Genomic DNA, 15,769 nt, shown 5'->3' on the forward strand with positions numbered 1-15,769 from the left:
TAACAAAGCACTATTTAGCTCTTAAATACCTTTTTTTAGACTTTACAGGAATAGGAAATGCTATGTATCAACATTTAATTTAGAAACTATGAATGCTTTCAGCTATGCCATTTTGAATGTTTTTGCTTGGGGTGAGGGTTATTTTGTGACATTTACTTTGTTTTTTTCTGGCGTAATTAGAGGATGAGAATTTCATATAATAAGTACATTTACAAATATCTAAAGCTTGCCCATTTAAGAGCCTATATTATTTTTATTTCAAATGTTTCTGCAGTGAATCTTTCTAAAATGCAATTGTCAAATCGCTTCCCTTTGTAAACAAGTGTTTAATATATATATATATATATATATATATATATATATATATATATATATATATAAACTCTTCTTAATGACCCATAGCATGATGCCCAAATGCATCTTGGTGTCTGGGAAAGTGAGACGGTGAGAGAACTCCAGCTTGCCCAGTCCACCCCCCTTACCCACCCACCCATTTACAAAAGAAAGATGGGAGGGACCACTGTCAACCAAATGCCCTGAGATCTGGTCAGTACTCTCCCCCTTCCAGAAATGCCACAGCCCGGAGGTTTGCTTTCATTACAGAAGCCCTCAGCTACTCAGACCTTTCTCTCCGCCTTGGCCCCCCAAAAAACTGCAGCCTATCCCCTTGCTAGGGTCCACCTCAAGGAGCTTCTAGCTGTGCCCTGCTCCAGTCCCACACATGCACACCCCCAGCCCTTGCACATCCACCCCACTATTGAGCACCCCCTGGGGTTTGGGGAGCAGCCACCGAGCTTAATCTTTCTTGGGTTATATTCAAGGGGACTTTCCCCTGGAGAGCTTTCCGAACCCTCCAAGGGGAAATAGTTCTTCCCTGCATTGCATGCCCAGGGCTCTCTGAGTTTTTCTCTCTTAGCTCCTGGCTACATTTGTACCATAATTTGAGCATCCATCTGTCTATGCTCACTCTCCCAGTCAGCTCAAGGATTGTATCCAACTCATCTTTGCCGTCCCCAAGTTTGATACTTAGCAGCTCTCTCTGGGGATAAGTTAATTGATGGACAGAGAGTATAATCTACATGCACGTTGCCTGCTCACTTTCAGTCTCTCTCAGGTGGGCTTCTCTAGTGTTTTTAATTACTTCTTGGCAAAATCTTTTAATTTAAGTTAATTTTTGTCAATTTCTTGATATGTTGAATGATGATGAGAGGTTTGGGGAGTCTGTATGTGTATCTCTGTGTGTAGGGCGGCAAGCCACATATTGTCACCCCAATATTCTCCTGTCAACCAAGGAGGAGCTGCCTGCCCATAGGGACCCCTGCTCATTTCTCCTGGCAGGAGTTGCTGTGAGGCGTTACAAAGAGGGTCTTGTGCAGGGGCTCAGGGGAAACATCAGAATCACATCAGAAACATCATCATCTCAGAGCTAGCAGGAATTACTGAGCCTTGTTGAGTTTGGTGGCCGATGCCTCAAATGTTTCCTCTCCTAGATCACCCCAAACTACTGAATTTTAGCTCTTGTCTGTGTGTCTGCACGATGCATGTGTGTTACCATTTGTTTTCATTGGTGTTCCAAGGCCACTGTGTTCAGATTTCAGCTCTACTGCTTGATCATTCAATCTCTCAGTTCCTGTGTTTTCTTATTGAAAAAAAAAAAAAGGGATTGTAAAGGCTAAATAGATTGGTGCATATAACATACTGAGAAGAGGGCTGGTAGCATGGACACAGGCTGATGCACACTTGCTATTATTTCTACCCCGATGAGTGTCAAACTTGTAATCCTCACTTCCTCACTCACTGCCACTGTCTTGGCGTTTGCTGTGTCCGCCCTTCCATAGCCGTAAAACCAGATCAGCCCAACTGATTGTAATAAGGAAGGCCAGAGTGATTAGGGTTTTAGTAAAGGACTCTCTTTTGAAAAGCTAAAAAAAATCTATATGATCTTTGGAACACATGTATTTTTAGGCTGTGCCTTAGCATCCAGGGGCCTTCATTTTTCCTTTCTGATTCATGCCTCTGTTAAGAATAGTTGCCAGAAAAGTGATTTTGGGGTAAGTAAGAGAGGTGAAATCGTGTTAAATTAGGAATCAGAGTCAAGAAAAGATGAAAAGCTTTATTTAGAATGAGGTTTGGGCAGAAAATGACTGTGGATCTTTTTCCTTTTTAATAGTGTGAGAAATACAGCCATAGGTTTGAAATGGAACTATTTAAACATTTATTTTAGCCCAGTTGAGAAAAGGAGAGAGCCACGCTCTTCCTGGACCTGAACATTTATCTTTAGGATTTATAAAGAAAGTGAGAGACTGCATGACCTTGTTTTCTGAGAGTTCTCTCTCTCGTGCTTTCTCTCTTTCTTTTTTTTCCTTTTTGAGGGGGATCATGTGTATTTTTAATACTGAAAATAGCAAACAATTTTTTCTTTGCATTAGGCATGAAAAGTTTTTTTTTCCTTTTTAAAGAGCATCATAGCCTATGCAAATGTGTTAGAGAATACAAATAGATGATGAGCCTCTTCTCCATATTTGTGGAATCCCATAAACTGATAATGTCTGGATCCCCAGTTGCACTGTGCTTGGTCCTTAAAACAGGCTGGCCTCTCTGTGGGCCACATTTGCAGATACAGCTTGGCCTCTAGGTAAAGTTCTCAACTTACTGTCTTGCTTAAGAACAAGTTGTGAGTTTGATTTTTTTAAATTGTAAATTGACAAGTTATAATTGTATATGTTTATGGGATACAAAGGGATATTAAAGGGAATAATTAAATGAAACTAACATATCCATCACATCAAATACTTTTCATTTTTTTGTGGTAAGAAAATTTAAAATTTACTCTCTTAGCAGTTTTGAAATGTACAATAGACTCATGGTGCTGGGCAATACAACAACAACAATGTGTTCCTATTGTCTGAGATTGAGTTTTGGTTTTGACATCTACCTCTCTATCTGTATCCCTGTCTCTGTCTCTATCTCTAATCTACCCATCTACCTGGATTGTTTTGCTGGTTTTACACCAAAGTTATATACAAGCTATAAAATGATAGAAGGTTTTATCTACTTGACTCATTTAATCTTCACAACAATCACGTTAGGTAGACATCACTACTCTCATTGTCTAGATAAAGAAACTGAGGCATAATGAATGTCAATAACTTACCCAGTTTTACAGCCAGAAAGAGTTAAAGTGAGAACTAGAACTGGGTCTTTCTGACCCTGGAGAGCTTGTGTTCTTGACTATTCACTACCTAGAGTCCCTACATAAATTATGTTTTAAATATATGAGGTTTTTGCTAAATGATTCAAAGCCGCCAAAGAACACCCATTTGAAAATTGACAGGTTCAGTCGTGCACTTACATAGGGAGGCTTTGTTATCTCTAGGCTTGTTATCAACTTTCTGATATAAAGGTAAAGTGGTACCATGCTGAGACAGGGTGAAAATAGCATCTGATGTGTTACCAGTATTTCCAAAATTTGGGGTGACATTTCTGAAAACGTGAACACCTCTTGTCCTCCTTTCTGCAGTCCTTGAATAGAAACGATGTGGTTGGAAATTGAGGGTGATGGAGAAAGAACTCTGTGCTGTTTGTCAAGAGCTCCACCTCTGCTGTCCCTACCCTGAAATAAAAGGATAATGTTTTAAGGGATGACATAGTCACTTCCAAAAATAAATGAAGAATTTTAATGTAAAGAAAGTATTATTTTAAAGAAAGATGGATTATGAAGGTCTGTTGGAAAATTCAGGAAAAAGAACTCTTTGCCTAAAATTACCCAGCCTGTTCAAAATACACTGATATATATGGAACAGCTCCTCCACAGAAAGTCCGAGCCATTTCTTCTCCCAGAAAGTGACCCAGTAAAAATGCTAAATATATACCCAGGTCCTCTCCAACTGTATAGGCTATGATGGAAAAGCATGACTCAGCCTCGTAACGACAGGAGACCCATGGAAGTGGTTTCTGTTTTTGGATTTAGTCTAAATTTCTGTTTCTTTCAAAGTTTTAGGCTATTTAAAATCAATAGTAATATTTAACTTATATTTTATAAAAAGGAAATCATTTCTTTAAATAAGTTCAAGGATGTCACATGAGTCACTAATGAGTTTATTAACCCAGGGTCCATAAGAGAACCCCAAAATTATATGTAGTATAGGATGCATGATACCCCCTTGGCTTTTGCTTTCCTTTTCACTCAGGGAGTTATGTAAGTGAAATTAGATATCAAATTTGTCTTTATATTAATACATTTATGTTTAAAGATGTTAATAGATATTTCAAATGTACTATCTACAAATAACACCTCTAGCAGCCAAAATTGAATTAATAACCCTTCTGAAAGACAAAATTACGGAGAAAACAGGATGAGTCTAGCTAGTCATATGGTGCAGAAAGGTTTGCTAGGCATTTCTGTGGACTAACATTGAGTTCTGTGGAGTCAGTTGCAAGAACCGAGTGTACCGGGCCACTGATGTGCTTCTCACAGCCCTTCCTCTGCTCGCGGGGAAGCTCATTTCTGCCTGGCTGTGTTCTTACACGTGCCTCCTTTTGCAGCCTTCTACCTCTTTCTTCTTTCACTTCCTCTTTCTTCATTCACTGAAGTAATGGATGCCAGTTTAACCCACCTTGCTTTAGTGCAGTAAGATCAAAATCTGTTCCAATGAACTTCCAGCATCTCCACTGCTATGGAGGAATGTTTGTCTCTACCATTCCAGTTTCTCTATAAATAGTCCCAACCAATACACTTACAGGTGCCCCATACTGCAGTGAAATCAACCCATCTACTTCAGGTCCCTCCAATAAACCCTAGATTCTGCCACCATGCATTATTTTGGCTGAAGGACCCTTCCTTCCTTCCTTCCTTCCTTGGACCCTTCCTTGGACCCACCCTCCCTCCCTCCCTCCCTCCCTCCCTCCCTCCCTCCCTCCCCCTCCCTCCCTCCCTCCCTCCCTCCCTCCCTCCCTCCCTCCCTCCCTCCCTCCCTCCCTCCCTCCCTCCCTCCCTTCCTTCCTTCCTTCCTTCCTTCCTTCCTTCCTTCCTTCCTTCCTTCCTTCCTTCCTTCCTTCCTTCCTTCTTTTTATTATTTTAGCACTCTTTCTCTAGTCCCTCACTTGTTCATGGTGACAGCATAATCATCTTCTGACATCTGTCTCCAATGTCATCCCCCCATAGAGATTTTTAAAGGAGAGGTAGGAGAGAGGGTAAGGGGCATGGACTCTAGGATCAGACCAGTGGGCACTTACATTGACCATTGACCATTCCATAACCCCCCAACCACCAAAGCAGGAATATGTGCTTTAGTTCTCTAGATATCCTCTAAGGCCTTGATATATTAAGCATTTAATACATGTTCATGGAATAGAATTGCATTGGAGATACAGAAGAAATGGTAGATAAAATCTTGAACTCTGGAAACAAATTGCCTGGAATTTCATCCTGGAGCTATCTCTTCCAAGCTGTGTGACTTTGAGCATGTCATTAACCTTTCGGTGTTTCAGTTTCCTCATCTGTAAACTGAGGCTAACAGTAGCACCACCCCTTTAGTAGTTGTGAAGGTTAGATGAAGCCACACATGTATTTAGAATAGGGCTTGACATGGAGTAAGTGTTCTGTCACTCCTATTATGTTTAATAATAACTGGTTATTATTATAAAACCTTGGTCCTTTGTGGTTCTGACACCAACCTTCTTGTACAGGTAGAGGGTTATCTTCTTATAGCAGTCAGAAATCCTTAGCCTTTTGTTCAATTGAGGTTTTTCCCCTTGGCATTTGATTTTGCTTCTGGCATAGTATTTGCTTTGCCTGCTTTTCTCTCTCTCTCTCTCTCTCTCTTCCTCTCCCTCTCCCTCTTTTTGTTTGTTTCTTGAGTTTGCACAACTCAGGGGCCAGTTTGTTAGTGTGTTTGTGCTCATTACTTTCCCTCCACAGACACTTGGTCAAACAGCCTTCGTCCAGTCTGATGCTCACTTTGTTTCCTTTATGTTATCTTTCTCTCAGTAATGAGAGCTGAGTTTCTTACCTTTCTCTCTCCCCTCCCCCCCCCCCATGCTCAGGTGACATTGCACAAGGGCAGCTGCAGCCAATGGCGTATCCAGCAAATTATATGTTTGTTATTTCTGGACATTGTCCGCCCTGAATACCTGTCACATTTCTGACCCTGGCATACAGATCTAGATGAGATAAGACAAAATAAAATGGTCTCCAGTGTATGGGATTATTTTACAAACAGGGAGCTTGCCGCAGCATGTGTGGCATAGTCCTCATTTTCCATGAGTTCTTGCAACTCTCCCATTAAGTTCCCCATGATACAACCTAATGTTTTTGACTCCAAAACCCAATGTCCTCTATCTGCTGCACCATATCCACTGCCATTATAACACTTCTCTCTCTCTCTCTCTCTCTCTCTCTCTCTCTCTCTCTCTCTCTCTCTCTCCCTCCCTCCCCACCCAAATCTTCTCTGTGTTACCAGCTCAGATTTCTCTAGAATAGAATAGGTACTAGGTCAAAAATTGACTTTTGTGAAAAACCACCTTAAAACTCCAAATGAAAAGCTGGTAAAATGGAGTCACATGGAACTATGTTCAGATCTTGGCATCACAATTTTTACCTTGGGCATTAATGAGCTTTGGTCTCCTCTGTGTAGTTATTTTAGGCCTGAATAAGTAGCGTACTCAGAGCACCTAGCATATTAACTGTTACCTATAAACATGGATAAATAATTTAAAGGCATATTACTAGAAGTATTTGGAAATAATTATAATTCTTAGAATATCAGCAGTAAAAAAATTTTAGTTTTAATTTTTTGAAGAACCTCCATATGGTTTTCCATAGAGGTTGTACTAATTTTCAGTCCCACCAACAGTGACTAAGTATTCTTTTCTCTGTCTCCACATCAGCATCTATTGTTTTTGGACTTTTTAATAAAAGTCATTTTAATAGGTATAAGATGATATCTCATTGTGGTTTTAATTTGCATTTCCCTGATGATTAGTGATATTGAACATTTTTTCATGTTTATTAGCCATTTGTCTATCTTCTTTTAAGAAGTATCTGTTAATATGTGGAATCAACCCAAATGCCCATCAATGCATGAGTAGATGAACAAAATGTGGTGTATGTATACCATGGAGTATATATTCATCTATAAAGAAGGATGACTTAATGCCTTTTGCAACAATGTGGATGGAACTGGAGACCATTATCTTAAGTGAGGTATCTAAAGAATGGAAAAATGAACATGACATGTACTCGCTATTAAGTTGGAACTAATTGACGAGCACACATGTGCATAGAGGGAAGTAAATCTCAAAGGAAATCAAGCCAGGGGGAGGAGGGAGGAGAGGATTGGAGAAAACGCACCTAACAGGTACAGTGAATACTATCTGGGTGACAGGCACACTTTTAACTCTGTCTCGAGCATTATGAAAGCAATCCATGTAACCAAAAACATCTGGTCCCTCATAATACTTTGAAATGAAAAAAAAAAAAAAGAAAGACAAAAAATGATTAGTTTTGTTTCCCTTTCCTGAACTCTGAAGGCCTTCGTTAATCTCCAAAAAAGAATGCCTTGTCCTTGCTACTTAATATTTTTTTGTTTGATCCCTTTACCATTCCCGCTGCAGGTGCCAAAGGTTGGCCTTGAGTTTTGTGAATGTAGTAGAGGTGTTGAGACCACAGAGGATTATGGATCCTGCTCTTCCTCAGTGTCTTTCACTGTGAGTGTGTGTTTGGGAGAACTTAAAACTAGGAATTAAGAGTTCAATTCATCCAACATTTTTGTTCTTTCTTCTGTTTGCTCCATTAGTTTCTGAAGCAAGTCTAATTCCAAACGTAGGCTCTAGGGTTCTGAAGTAGTAGCTCTTAACTTTGGCTGATTGGTGAATCCTCAGTGAAGCTTTAAAAATCATGGATGCCTGGGTCCCACTCTCAGAACACCGGATTTAATTGTTCTGGGATGTGGCCTGAGCATCTGGATTTTTACAAACTGGAAAGCAGCAATCAATATGAGTTTTTTCCTTGTTTTGATCTCCAGACAAGGGAAACTGATTTCTTTTGGCATCTGATATTCAGAATTGCCCACATATTCTTAGCTCTTCAGATTTACATACTAATTAGATGTTAAGAAAGGACTAGATCCTTTCCCCAGGCCCTCAGTGGTACCATTTATATGTCATTTCGGGTACTCTTCCATCTATTCCTTCATTTGTCCCAGTGGCATGTTTTGGATAGTAGGTATTTATATCATTCTTAGAGCTTATCTTGATATCTTGAAATCCTTGGTATTTCATCTTGAAAGGTTTATATATTTGGGAAACTCTGGACAGGGTAGGACTACAGAGAATTGGCTTTTGAAATGATGAGTCCTAGATTAGGAATCTAGCATCTTGGGCAAGTGACTTAAAACTCTTTTGGCCTCTTCATCTGCTCTATAAAGTGAGATTAATAGGGTTGTTGTGATGATTAAATCAGATCAGATGTTTTGTGGAAATCCACACATAACCTTTGCCTGAAGCATATGAAGTTCCCAAAATATATATTTCTAACCCCATTTTGTATGGGTAGAAATGTGTAACAACTGTGGGTGCCAAATAAATATTTCCTAAGGAAAAAAAGGCACAGTGTAATCTATTGCTTTCTTTCAGTCTCATGTCATTCATCACACACTATTTACTTGACACAGCAAAACATCGTATCATCCAATAATGGCCCGATTTTCAGCTTCTCAATAGACCAATCATCATCCCCATTTGACAAGCACATTTTACTCAGAAATGACATCAAAATGTAATATTTTTCTTGTCAAGCTGAACTATGCCATGCTTACTGACTCCTGCATATCCTCAATATTCATTACCCTTTTACTTGGCCTCACCCTATTGCTGTCAAATCGCCTTATTTTATTTATTTAATAATCTGACATAGATGAAAGAAATATTACCACGGGCTTATGAGACAATTGAAATGTCCTTTACTGGCATCATTTTCATTTAGGTGAAAGAGGCATGCGTCTTGCCATGAATTTAAGCAATGTCTGTTTGGTTGGTTGTGTGTCAGTGTGTGTGTGTGTGTGTGTGTGTGTGTGTGTGTGAGATCTTCCAAAATTAGTTTCCTGAGGTAGACATTATGTACAGCTCTGATATTCAGTGATCTGCACCACCTCTACTGTTTGTTGTATTCCAAGGACATTATTTTAATCCAAATAATCTGTAAACCTGAAATAAAATCTAAACTAATTTTAAGTAAATGTAATTTAACTGACAGAAATCATGGTTTTTCCATTGAACATTATTTGTATGCTGTTACCATTCTTTTAAAAAGTGATAACTACTTAGGGCCTTTCTTGTTTTATAAAGATATATTTTGAAGAAAATCTCAGGCAGGTGTTCCTCAACAAATAGCATGGATATGCTGGTAACTCTAAGTGGATTTTTTTTCGTCTTGACTTCTTTTACAAAATACAGACCCATACATCCAACTTAACATCTTCTTTTGTCATAATATTGAATTCACACTAGGTGCGTCTGGATCAATTTCATTATTTTCCTTCTTCACACAGTTCCTCTTCCAGTGTCTTCTGCTCCATTGATCATGCTTATGTATTATGAATATTCCCTAAATCTATGTACCTTTCTTTGCCTTCACTGCTGCTGTTGCAGGTCCAGCCACCCTCAGGTCTCCTTGGACTTCAGTATGCTTTCTTTTTGTAGCCTCTGTGAAAGAAAAGAATCATTCTCTTTGTTTAGAAATTAATCTCTTAGATAACAAGATTATTTTTTTCTCAAAAGGCCTATAGGGAGAAAGACAAGATGAAAGATATTAATTGTGGTGACCATGAAATTTATTTTCCAAACAAGGGCACTTAAGAGTGGAAGAGGTAGCTATTGATAATTATTCCAGGATTATAGCCATGAAACAGGCTAGTCCTAGGAAAATTGAGGTGTTGGTCAGCCAGATCTTAATACTTTTTCACTAGAAAGTAAATTTAAACCATTAATAAAGATGCGGACTGAATGTCATGAAGCCTTAGATAGTGAATTAAACATTACAATAGTGCCATTAACAGTCAGGAAAATAAATTTAGTTGCCTTGAATAAATCCTAGCAAATACTATTCCCTATCCTACATATATAGTGAGTTAACATAACTTCTTCCATAAACATATAGAACAAGCTTACAGTAATTATAGCTTTGAGGCCAAGGCTTATGTTTCATAGAAGATGCAAATGAAATACATAAAACAAAAGCTGGGTGGTTACAAATCAGGCGACCATAGAAGACCTTCTAGCCTAGTAGATGTCCCAGCCAGAAACTCACTCTGATGATGACAAGGCACAGAAAGTATGCAGAGATTTAATTCAAATCATCCTTTTAGTCTGACTAATGCTCTTTATTTTTTTGCCCCTTTAGGGCAATTGTCATAGAAATATTCTTTGAAGTCAGAAGGACTAAGGAATTAATCTTTGCTCTGGCTGCTGCTTTGAACCGGCATTTTAACCCCTTTGCACCTTTATGTTTCTTCTCTTTCAAGGAGGTGATGACATTTATCCTGCTCACTTCACAGGATGTTAGGACTATTTAATGGGATAATACATGTGTCAGTTCTCTGCAGCCTCTAAGTTCTCTGCAATTTTTAGTGGTATACTAAGCATTAGGATATAAGAACAAAGAAGGGCCCCGCTTTGCTGATTCATAAGAGCCCGGGTTGGCGTCCAGAGTTGGCCGTGCAGAAGTGTGCACTGACTGACCCTGTGCTGAAGTGGGGACAAGGCCTTGCTCACAGTCCCCATGTCATGGTGCTGTTGAAAGTTTGAGTGCAGTTTCAGATCCATCATTGCCATTACAGTGGTGGGAATGTTGTTTTGATTTATTGTTCAATACTTGAGCGAAAATAAGCTTTTTCTAAAGCCTCCATGCCATGTCCCTAACACTTGAAGGAGACCTGCGGGCCATGTGGCTTCAGCTCCATGCAGAGTGTGGCTGCAGGTGCTGCAAAGGCAGCTTCACAGAGCTCTGTTCAGTGAAATGCGTAAGGTCAGAGCAGACTTAGAGCCAGCGTGCTGGGCCTGGGGCACCAGGAAGACTAGACCCTGTTTATGTGAAGTGAGTGGTGGAGTAGTTCTCTTAAGACATACCTGGTTTTATCACTGCTTTGTTTGTTGATTGACTTCTGCACCTGGGTGAAACGCTTATATGTTTAGAGTATGGCAAGACAAGTAGAACCATGACTTAGGCTCTATAATGTACAGGGATGATTTCTGTGCTCCAGTACAATGTTCAGCCCTTCATTCTCCCAAGAAGCTTGGAGTCTCTGTCTCTCTTAGCTATACTAGCCCCAAATGTACAAACTTTTCTGACACCCATGTTATGGCCAGAAGAGTGGTATCAAAGCCAAGTTAATATTTTGGGCATAGAGATTCGGGGAACTTGCTTATGAATGTGCACAGTAAACCTGGGTAGAAGGCATGCACCCTTTCCTTCTTCCTAGCTGGAGCCAGGACATGTGGCATCAGGGTGTCCCCGCCCACCCCAGCCTGCCCCAGAGTGGACTCCTAGCCCAGGCTCTCAGCACAGCTACTGATTTTGACAGCGCAGAAGGAAAGCTCTTCAGAAATGCAGCCAGGGGGCCCCATTCTGCTGGTTACTTCCTCTCTCTACCCACTTCAGTGCCCGGAGGCTGAACTCCAAAGGACACTGAAAACAAAGGAGAGTCACTTTGTTTCCTTCATCATGGGCAGTTTAACTACTCCATTCTCAAATCACAGACTACTTTAGCTGGGGAAAGCCTCAAAAATAAATTAAGATATTGGGAATTTACAAATGGGGAAACTGAAGCCCATAAATGGACAGTCTCTTGGCCAAGATCACAATGTTAATTAATGGAAAGAGCTAGACTTGTGTTCAGGTCTACTGGCTAGTCAGTAGACTTCCTTCCACACAAGATGGTTCTGATGGAAGATAAAACATATGCTGGGATATATCCAGTTCCAGACAATCATCTTTATTAATAATGCACCATCATTTAAGGGTATGAGCATAATGGCATTGCATTTATTTCCTTTATTGATCATTATTAATATTTCAGTGCTATTTCATTTTTTTTCTAAGGACCTTATCATAAATGGCTATGTGTGTTTTAGAGATCTCACCTTAAAAATGTGTTTTTAGAAACTCAATTTGTGACATGAATATGGAGGAGATGCTTCTCAGCAGTTGTTAGAAAATGACATGAGTTTCTTATATTAATACTCTCACCTTCTATGCTTCCTCCCAGTCAGTGCCTCCTATACTCCAGAGAAAACCATCTCAGGGTTAGATTATGGTAAGGGAATGCCTTTTGCATTTGTTATGGAATGAATAAAGGACTTATACCTCTAATTCTGCATTGAACAAATTTGCAGAGAGCATTAAATATCCTTTATCTTGACATTTCTGACGCTCATCCTTTTTATAACCTTTGAGTCATGGATTGTTGACTACACATACCTTATATGACTCCAACTCAAAGTATACTCAGAAATCAAACCAGAAACATTTTAAAGACCCTATTTAAATTTCTGGGTTTTTTTTTTTTTTTACTGCAATCCTACAAGGAATCTGAGTAAACAGATCAGCCTTTCCACCTTGATTTTACAATTAGGGACTGGAACATTTCAGCCAATAACAACCATGACAAAAGCGTATTATGCATATCTTAATTTGCTTGAGATTTTTCTAAAATTTTTATATAATGTTGTTAATGCACAGTATTCCTGCAAAGAATGAATATTGCATTGTCAGAGGGTCACCCTTGGTTACCAATGATAATATCTGATTGTTTAGCATATGTGTGGTTAGTTTAAATTAAGTCTTTAAATTCTTTTCATCCTAGTTTCCTATCTCCTCTACAGACTTTGAATTTCAAACCTTGTGAGATCATTCTACATCAGTAAGTAAAGATGTGTGGAAAAAAGGAAATGGTAGAAAGGAAACTTGAGATTCCCAGTCAGGATTGGGTTTTAGCACAACTCTCTGCTCTGAGACTTTATGTTATGAGAAGATAAAAATGTGATATTTGAATTTGTGCCAAGCACCTAGTGCCAGACTATTTACTAAATGCAGGAAATGTAATCTTCCTCCCACCTTATATTATTTTAACTCATCTTGAACATAAATGCAAATGTAACTCTAGCTAGCTAGCGCATTTCCTATATTTAAGCAAATATTATAATGAAAAAATAAGTTAATGCAGGAATTGGTAAAGCTCCACAGTTTGAGGCAGACATAACTATTTGGTGGCCTGTCTGATCAATTATTTAAACACATTAATAAACAGTTCAGATTATTGCTCTATAGAACTAATTGATGCGAGAAAATGGCCATTAGTGAGGTTGAATTATCAGAATTCATGTCCTGTCTCAGGATCATTGGCCAAACTAACATAACCTGGGCTGCAGGAACAAAAGATTGAAGCAGCAAACATTTATTACACACTCACTCCATGCCTGAAGCTCTGCTGAGTACCCTAGACTGAGGCATACAAAGTCGCAGAGTACAGACTAACTGTTAAAGGTTTATAATATAGAGGGTTCTAATTGGATACATCAGAATCTATTTCACTCCACAGTTGAATACTAACATCCCTTAATGCCTTCTTTGTGTATCTCAGAATGATCCTTGTCCTTAACTTGGGGAAGTGCAATCAAAATTTCAAATTTTGACTACTGATATTGCCCACTCATGTAAAAATGCAAAAAGAAGTTTTAAAAAGAGAGTAATCAGTTTTCTACCTTTTGTCCCTCAAAGTTCAATTTTCATTGGCCTTTATAAGTTGAAGATATATAATTTTCTAGATTGTCACAAGCAAAACGAACTCATTTAAGATTTTTCTTCATTCAAATAAATCTTTTTTCAATGAAACAAAAATGTGTGTACGTTTGTCCTTTGTTTTGCTGTTTTACTCATCCCTTCTCTTCCTCCCCCATGGACTTATTTGAAAACATTTTTTCAGGGGTAAAAATATTTTCTTAAGAAAAGTGCAAAATGACCCAAGGCAGGACACATTGTAACCAAAATAGTTCACAATGTGAACAAAATGGTTCACAATGTGAACAAAATAATTATTAACCAATTTAAACTTTAATCTGATTTCCATGTTGGCTTACTATATTGCTCTCCTTATAAAAAAGGTACCCCTTCTTATTAAAGCAAACGAGACCATTTGCTGCTGTCTTCTTGGCCTTTACCCACACTATTTCTAGAATGATGCTACCGCAATAGGATACTTTATTATAGATCTGAAGGATGGTTGTAAATAAAAATGAACTCTGTATCAGGAAAATGCAAGGAGAGGTGGAAATTTAGTTTCCTGGTAACTCTGGGTATTTTCTGCTTGGAAAGCAATGGCACTAGGTTGCAGATACCGCCTCCAGTAAGCGAGCTCCTGAAATACGACTTTTCACTGAGCAAAATGGCCATTCCTTGCATAACTGCAGTTTCAGCAGTGCCTTTTTGTTTCTGGTTATTAATTCATATTTAAGTTATGCCAAAGTCATTAATTTACTGGGCCAGCATGGAAAACGTAGAGCAGTTAACTTTATAAATGACACCATCATGCTTCAATATATTTGTGCTTAATGACATTATACCCCATGAAAGATCCTAATTTCCTTGTAGTTGATGTAACTGGTGATATTAGGATGCTAAGATGACTGCGGTAGTATTTGTTGCTTTAATTGTACTGAACTGACTAGATGCAAGTAGCTTATTAATAATGCTTACTGTTAAGTTTTCATTGTACTGGCGGAAAAATACTACATTACTATTATTTTTTTTTTCCTTTTGGAAGCATCAAGCTTTCTCAATATTATGACAGTTACACTACTGTTGGAGTCTTTAAGGAGAGAATAAATATGCTAATAACATTCTGAAATAACATTCTGAAAGGGACCAACTCTAAGCAAAAGAGAGAGTAGTGTAGCACTATTCCAGATTATTTTCTCTGAAGAGGGTATCCATTAGATGATAAGGAAAGCACTGTTCTCTAAAAGAGCCAAAAAGGAATTCAAAACTTTCTTCATTCTTAAAGTCCTTCATATTTGAAGATTAAGCAGACATTAAGGCAGTGTGCAGCCATCAGGACAATATTTCAAATATTGTTGTCTAGATGAGTCACCAGGTTCATGAGTTAATCTCTGAATATTTTGTATCTTCAGCAATATTTTAACTAGTATCTTTATGTTTTAATAAGATTTTAAGTTCTTGTCCAAATTTGACCAGAACCTGAATCCAAATGGCAAGTTTTGAGGAATAGTATTTTTGGATAAACTAACAAGAAGCGTGTTCATCAGGGTGAGACATCAGCAGTGCTTGTGATAGAATTGAGAAGAGTATTGTTTGTGTATGTTTAACTTTTAATAGTTAATTCTGTTTTTTTTCTGCAAAATTTCAAACTATCTAGGTTCCTTCATTCACTCATTATCTTGTGGATTTCCCTTTTATATCAGATCTCTGGAAATTTCCATATGTGACCTGGTTTTAGAATCATTTTATATTTTTCTCAGCTAGTAGAGAAGCACCCTGGGGCAGAAAACCCATTTGCTTAACAGTGGCTTATTGATCAATAATGTATGCATGAAGCAAAGGACCCTAAAGAGTTTACTCTTTAAAATGTCAGTTGGTTAAAATTTGGAAAAATTGTCTTTAAATGCACTGATGCAATTTTGTTTGACAGTGGAATTTTATTTATCAATTAATTTCATTAAGTTACTTTCCAAAAATTAAAAGAGATGGATAATTTAT

The 15,769-nt window shown here is 38.3% G+C and overlaps 1 protein-coding gene across 7 annotated transcripts in view; it reads left to right on the forward strand.

Annotated features, from left to right (window-relative positions):
• NRG3 (neuregulin 3) overlaps positions 1-15,769 on the forward strand; it is a 1,059,991-nt gene that overhangs the window by 222,222 nt on the left and 822,000 nt on the right. The gene's annotated exons all lie outside the window — the stretch shown is intronic.

Source organism: Microcebus murinus, chromosome 14, assembly GCF_040939455.1.
Source record: "Microcebus murinus isolate Inina chromosome 14, M.murinus_Inina_mat1.0, whole genome shotgun sequence".
In the NCBI taxonomy this organism is placed as follows: domain Eukaryota; kingdom Metazoa; phylum Chordata; class Mammalia; order Primates; family Cheirogaleidae; genus Microcebus; species Microcebus murinus.